Below are 6,967 nucleotides of genomic sequence, written 5' to 3' on the forward strand. Positions count from 1 at the left end.
ATCCGCCGCCGCTGCCTACCGTGCCCGCCCCCACCTGCGCCGTCCCTCCCAGCCTCGCACTCAAGTGCGGAGGGAGCACAAAGGCAGAGCCGCCCGCCACGGCGCGGCGGGGGGGCAGCGGGCCCTCACACGCCGCGCCTCTCCCCCGCCGAGCCCCCAGCCCTGCTGCGCACTGCACCGGCGCTCCCGCCGCCGGCGGCCGCCCGCAACGCTCCCCTCCCCGCTACCGAGCGCCCTGCCCGCCTCAGGGCGCGCGCGCCGGCCGGCCCGCCCCCGCCCGAAACCGTTACGACCGTTAAAATCATTAACAACTTGCCCCGCGCCTCTCCTCAACCCCCCCCCCCCCCCCAGTGGTGCGGTTGGTGCCGCGATTACGAAGAGCCCCTCAGCCTCAGGAAGTTCCCCAGCCCCGGGAAGAGCTGAGGGGGACACGCCGCCCCACGTACCCCCCCGCCACTGACACACACCGGGCTCGCCCACCGGCGAGCGGCGGGGGCAGGCGGTCCCCCTCCGCCGCCGCGCCGCCCCCGCAGCCCCCGGCAGACACGTACACACAGACCGCCACAGCGCCCTGCCTCCCCTCCGCCAGAGGCACGGAGCCCTCCGCTCGGCGCTCTCGCCAGACAGAGCGGCCGCCGGGCCCCCCCGTCGCCGCTGAGTGGGTGTGTGTGGAGGGGGGACAGGTGATGAGCGGGCAGGAGAGGAGCCGCCCCCCCCCCCCCCCGCTTCCTTCCGAGGCGGGAAGGTCTGTGGTACAAAACCGCTCCCGCCTTTCCCCCACCCCGTCTCTGCAGATGCCCCCAGGAAGGGCTGCCAGGCTGGCAGCGACAACAGCCACCCCCTCCCTCGGGAAAGCTGTTCTCCATCCTTCTCCCTCGCTCGCCTGCTTTTCAGCTCGGCCGCTTGACTGACAGGGAGCCTTCCAGCGGCCGCCCACGCGCGCTCCCGTTTCCCCTCAGTCGGAGAGGGAGATGGCGAAGGAGAAAGCATGAATGAAACAGCCAGGCAGCGAGCGGGAGCGCCCGGCGGCGGCCGAAGAGAAGCCGGCCCCCGCCCCCGGGAGAGCCGGAGCCGCCGCTGCCGCAGTGAGGCCCCAGGGGGTGGCGGGGCTCAGGCAGCAGGCCGAGGTGGGTAGGACGGCGTGCCGTGGGCAGCTCTGCGGCGGGGCGCCCGTGCCCCCGGCTTCTTCTGTGGGCTGCTTGTTCCTGAGTCGGGGGGGAAGTCGTTAGCCGCAGACTGCCGACGGCCTCCCCTAGTCTCTCTTCTCAGAGGGGGCCGAGAGGCCATTTTAAGATGCAGCTGCTGCTCCTCAGGGGTTTGTTCTTGTCGTTTAGCCCCCAAATTCCCGGGGCTGCGTCTGAACGGTGGCTAGAGCACGTGGGTCCCTATGGCTTAGTGCAAATGCTTTCACTAGTGTGGTTGACTTTGTGCTGAAGTGGATGAAGAGCCTGCCTCTCGTCAGCTCAAGTTTGGGTGAAAAAACTTGGGGCAGAAGGTGGAAGGTTGATGCTGTCTCAAACCAGAGCCATGACCATGGCTTTATATGTAGGCAACGTGGCTGATTCCTAATCTCCTATAAACCTACTTTGCTCCACCAAAGGCAACGCATTTTACACTGATAAAAACCCAGCACCTAATACCTGAACTAGGACACTTGTCCAGAAGTAATAGGAGGGAGGAAAGGGTCTCAAAGATTGCTTTAAGCCCACTTGGTTTTTCCAGTGATTACTTAGTACTGTGGGGTAGCCTTATAATCCTTTTTTTCCTCAGATCAGTTAGTCCCTAAAAAGGTTGTAACTTGTTAAACACATACTTCACAACCTCTGGCTGTAGACCAGAGGTTTTCCCAGTGCTTTGGCATGAGTATTGGTGAGTTTGATTTGTGACATTAGTTTTACTAGCCTAACTTACCATGGAGTCAAAGGATTAAATGTTCAGGTAATGAGGGCCTACTAAGTCAGTGAAATTACCTCAGTATCCATTCACTGAAGGTCAGTAATTCCTCTAAGTTACTTAATATTTTATATATTTTCTTAATTTAATTTATTAGAATCCTTGATTGGAAAACCCAATAGTATTTATCTATCTAAATCTCTCCTGCAATTTAAATTGAACAGGGCATTTTCCACTTCTGAATATGCATGGAATGTTTTGTTATATGCTGTTAGATACATTGCATGCTGCACTTGAGACATATCTGCATTTGCAGTTACATAATCAATAAACATGGGGTTTTGTGCCATGAATCTAGAATCATATTCTGAGCTGTTTTAAATCAGTATGCCTCCACAAATTTAATGCCTGCCATAAAATTTATATCAGCTAAAATTTTAGCTTCTGAATTTAAAAAGCTGTTTGGGATTCATATGATGAGAAGCGTCTTAGTAACTTTATTTTTTAAATTTTGCATTCACTGAGTGCACAACAAAACATCAAGTCCTTTGCTATAGAATAATAAATGTAAGATTATAATTTAGATGGGTCAGTGCAATTCTTTATGTATTTGTTTTATAAGGTTCTTATGTTTGTGCTAATAGTTCAACATGACTCACCTACAGTACATATCACTGCCACAGCTGTTGTAAACCTTCTTCTGAGTCAGAGAATGACTTTATGACCCAGAATTCTGGCAATGAGTACTATCCTAGTGATTTTCCCAATTAAGAGAGAATTGCGAGTTGGTATGAGTGCAGGGTGAGTCAGAGTTTGATGTAAGAGGCAAAACTGGACTCATCAGTTACTACTGGACTAGCTCAGTATCCTCTTCCCTTCCAAAAGTCAGTGGCATGAAAACCTGGAATGAGCCTGTGATGGGAACTCCTCTTGGAGTTCAGAAAGACTGCAGTGGGCCAGGGAATTAGCTCTGCTCGGTCCCAAATGCTCCTAGCTACTGTACCAGCCATCTGCCACTCATTGCTGTGGGGTGCAGAGTAGCTTTGCAGGGGGATGGGGCCAGCAGCAGTAAATAGTTGAGAGGCAGCAGGGCTTCTCTGCTTTACTCTGAGAAACCATTTTGCTTCTTGGACTTACCAAAATGCAGGAGGTATGACATTAAAACCACACGTGCTGCTGCGTGTGGTTCTCTGCATTTTTTTGCTGAAAAACAGCCCAAATCTGCCCCAGCTGATTTTGAATAGCAAAATTTGGGTACCCTGTACTCTGCCAACTGCTCGCTGCAGAGAACATGTTGGAATCAGTCAACCAGCTACTCTCTGTTAAAATTATGTCAGAAGAAAAGGGGCCAACATTTAGGGTTGGATATATGGCTGAGCCACAAGGGCATGGCGAGCTTGAATTTAGGCTGGTTGCAAGCTGGCGTTAGGGTTTGTTCTGGTGTTTGTCACCCTGCCAGTCAGGGTCTAGCAGGGTTAGGGCCTGGCTTGAGTTTGTGGAGGGCAGTGAGAGGGAATCATTGCTGGGGAAGGCCGAAATCACTAGCCTGTCACAATTAGGAAGGGTTTAAGTGTGAGACTGGGGTGAGGTTAACATCAGACATGAGGCTGAGGGTGAAGGTTAGAGGTTCAGTGACCACTCAGCTGGATTTATTGCCAGCTATGCTAGGAACTTCAGTGTTGACTCTGGCAGCAGCATTCTGCTAGGCAAGCAGAAGTTGCTGACTTAGGGTTACAGCTGGGATCAGGGTTAAACTTTGGGTGAAGCACAGCTGATGAGCCAGATTTGAAGTAGTGTTCAGAAGGTGCTACCTAAATAATTTTGGGGCATCCACTGATGTGGTTGTGGAGCAGAGGCTATAGCTGAAATTTGGGTTAAAGTTTGATCTTGATGAGAGTGAAGCACTTAAACTAAGCTGTGTCTGAGGCAGCTGTTGGAGCAGGTAAAGGATCCTGGGTAAGGGTTAAGGTGGGAATAGCTGGGAATTTGTAACATTTGAAGTTGTTACGCTGCCATATTTGTGTCCTTTTTAGTGCTATATGTCTGTTTGATTTTGTGGCTCAGGAAGTCATTAAAAAATTTAGTCCAGCTGGTTTCTAATGACTTTGTTTTTTGTTTCCCTTTTGACCTTCCAACTGCTTGCAGCAAAGAGCAGTCAGGCCCTCACAACATGCTTCTTTCGGTGAAATTCCTGTTAGTGGATGAGGGATGTGGGTTGATACTGCTCTCTGGGACTGTCTTTGATACAGAGATAGAAGTATAATTTTAAACTTCAGGTTCATAAATGCAAATCAGGCTTCTGGAGGTAAAAAGTCAGTGAAGGTTTTAGTTTTATGACAAGATAGACACACTGAGGTCAAAATGTTACCTGGGGTGCGCTGATGAGGTTGCTTCCTTTCCCTGCATTTCATCTGCAGCAAAACAGCTGACCTGCACTAGTAACCATGACTTAACACCAGCCCAGTTCTCCTTACATGTAAGAGCAAGCCTTGTGGAATCACAAGCACAATTGCGAGTAATCTTTGTGGGCTTTTTGAGGATCTGTGGCTGAGAGAGTGGAGCAGCTTTCTGCAGCGAAAGCCCCCCAAACACCAATGTGACACCCTCAGAAGAGCGATGAGCTGTTCACCTGTAGCTCTCACACTTCTTGTTGCCCCTCAGTTGTTCTTTTTAAAAAGAGGAGGGTCCCGTTGAAAACATAGCAGATAAAACAACACAGTCCCTAGTGGACTTGCCTTGTCTTGGGGGAAAGTAGTGAAATAGCAGTTAATAAATAATACAACAGCTCTGGGCCTCGCTCCTGTATGGCTCAGTTCTTTCAAATTAGCCAAACTTGCTGCATTTATCTGGCCATGTTGATACATATAGGCTGCATCCTTCTACCCCCCCCCCCCCCCCCACTTTGCAGTGTAAGGAAAGGATTAATCCTGCTTTCAGTGGGAAGAGTCCAGTGGAACCTGGCAGGCTTTTATATTTCTTTTCCCTCTCTTGGTTACTTCAGCCTATGTCTTCTTTTAAACAGGACAGATCTCATGCAGAAATGGTGGAACAGAAGAGCCAGAAGGCTAACCAGAGGTGGCAGAGAGAGCTGATGAAGTCCATTGTACACTGGTGGGAGAAATGTTTCCAGCCCAGCTCGGTAGTTCTGCATCAGGTCTGTGAAGTCATACAAAATGAACATACCCACATTTCCGTAAGGCTTCTCCAAATCATATTAGTGCCAGCTTACATTTGGTCTCAAAGTCAGGTCATATCTCCCCATCTCTCTCCTGTCCTGGGGTACGGCAAGGAGGAAGTGATGGAGATAGACTTACTCTGTCCAAGTATTGTCAAACTACCAAGAGCAGGTCCTTCAGTAATGGAGGGTTAGTTGGGTTTTTTTTCTACAAAAGGTTATTCCAAAAATCCTGAACTATTGCATATATAGTTATATTTATTTTGACTTTGAGCTATGCCCTACTGTGTCTGTTGTATTTTTTTACAAGTTTACCTTTCATGTAAAAAATATCTATAAATAAATGTCCATGGGACAAGACAAGATGCATCTCAGGGTGCTAAGGGAGTGGTTTATATCAGTACAAAGCTGCTTTCTCCTGTCTTTGAAAGATTGTGGCAACTGGGGGAGGTCCCTGGTGACTGGAGAAAGGCAAATGCGATGCCCATCTTCAAAAAGGGCAAGGAGGAAGATTTGTGTTACTGCAGGCTGGTCGGTCCCACTTCAGTCCCTGGGGAGGTTATGAAGGAATTTCTAGGCACATGAGGGAGAAGATGGTGATTAGGAACATCAAGAATGGGCTTACCAAAGGCAAACCGTACCTGACCAGTCTGATTGTCTTGTATGATGAAAAGTTTAGCTCAGGGAACAAGAGGAAAGCAGTAGATGTTGTTTACCTTGATATTAGCAAGGCTTTTGACTTAGTCTCCTATAGCATCCTTGTAGACAATTGGGGAGGTATGGAATGACAGGTGAGCTGCAAGGTGGGTGAAAAATTGGCTGAGCCCGAGGGCTTGAAGGGTAGTGGTCGACAATTCAAAATTTATCTGGTGACTGGTTATTAGTGATGTTCCTCTGGGGCTGTTGCTGTTTAACATCATTATCAATGACCTATATGAGGGGACAGACTATACCCTTGTTTCACAAATGAAACCAAATTGGGGCTGCTGTTCAGAGGGATGTCAGGAAGCTGAGGAATGGGCCAACAGAAACTTCATGATGTTCTGAAGCAGATGAAAAGTTTTGTGCTTTTGTGCAAAGTCTTGTATTTTTGTGCTGTATTTTTTGTATTGATCGAGTAATCCCATGTGACAGTACAAGCTGTGGACCATCTGGCCAGAGAGCAGCTTTGCAGGAAAGGATGTGGGAGTCCCTGTGTATGACAAGTTGAACCTGAATCAGCCGTGTACCCTTGCAGCAATGAAGGCCAACTGCATACCAGGTTATATTAGCAAAAGCATAGGCAGCAGTTGAGGGAGTAATTTCTCCCCTCTGTGAAGTACTTGTGAGGCTGCACCTGGAGTTCTGAGTCTCCCTATACAAGAGAGAGATTAACAAACTGGAGAGAGTCTAGTGGAGGGGTCCCTAAGATGGTTAGGAGCTGGAGCGCGCTGCTGCAAAGAGGGGTTGAGAGTGCTGAGGTTTGGGGGTTTTTTTTAACCTGGATAAGAGAAGGCAAAGGGAGGATCATAGTGCTGTCTTCACTTACCAAACAGTGAATAATAAAGACAGAATCAGACTCTGCATAGCAAAAGAACAGGAGGCAAGCACTCTTAAGTTGTAGCAAGTGCTACATTATGACCAGATACAAGGAAATCGTGACTACTTTCACAGTGAACATGATTAAAAACTGGCACAGGCTGCCAAGAGAGATTGTGGTATCTCCATACTTGGCGGTACTCAGAACTCAGCTGGACAATGCCCTGAGCAACCTCATTTAACTTCCAAATTGGTCCTGCCTTTAGTAGGAATTGGACCAGAAGACCTCCATAGGTCCCTTCTAACCTGAATTATTCTATGGTTTTAGAGGGAATCTTTGCAGTTAGCCTTTGACAATGATTCTGTATCCTGATTTTTCCA

General features: G+C 49.0%; 1 protein-coding gene across 1 annotated transcript in view; it reads right to left on the minus strand.

Moving 5' to 3' along the window:
- PTPN5 (protein tyrosine phosphatase non-receptor type 5) overlaps positions 1-594 on the minus strand; it is an 85,237-nt gene extending 84,643 nt beyond the window's left edge. Inside the window, exon 1 of the mRNA XM_050898135.1 lies at positions 552-594. The gene's annotated coding sequence lies outside the window, so the exon portion shown is untranslated. The remainder of the gene's footprint in view (positions 1-551) is intronic.
- Between the last annotated feature and the right edge of the window lie 6,373 nt (positions 595-6,967).

The sequence above is a fragment of the Gymnogyps californianus genome, chromosome 5 (assembly GCF_018139145.2).
Source record: "Gymnogyps californianus isolate 813 chromosome 5, ASM1813914v2, whole genome shotgun sequence".
Classification (NCBI taxonomy): Eukaryota; Metazoa; Chordata; class Aves; order Accipitriformes; family Cathartidae; genus Gymnogyps; species Gymnogyps californianus.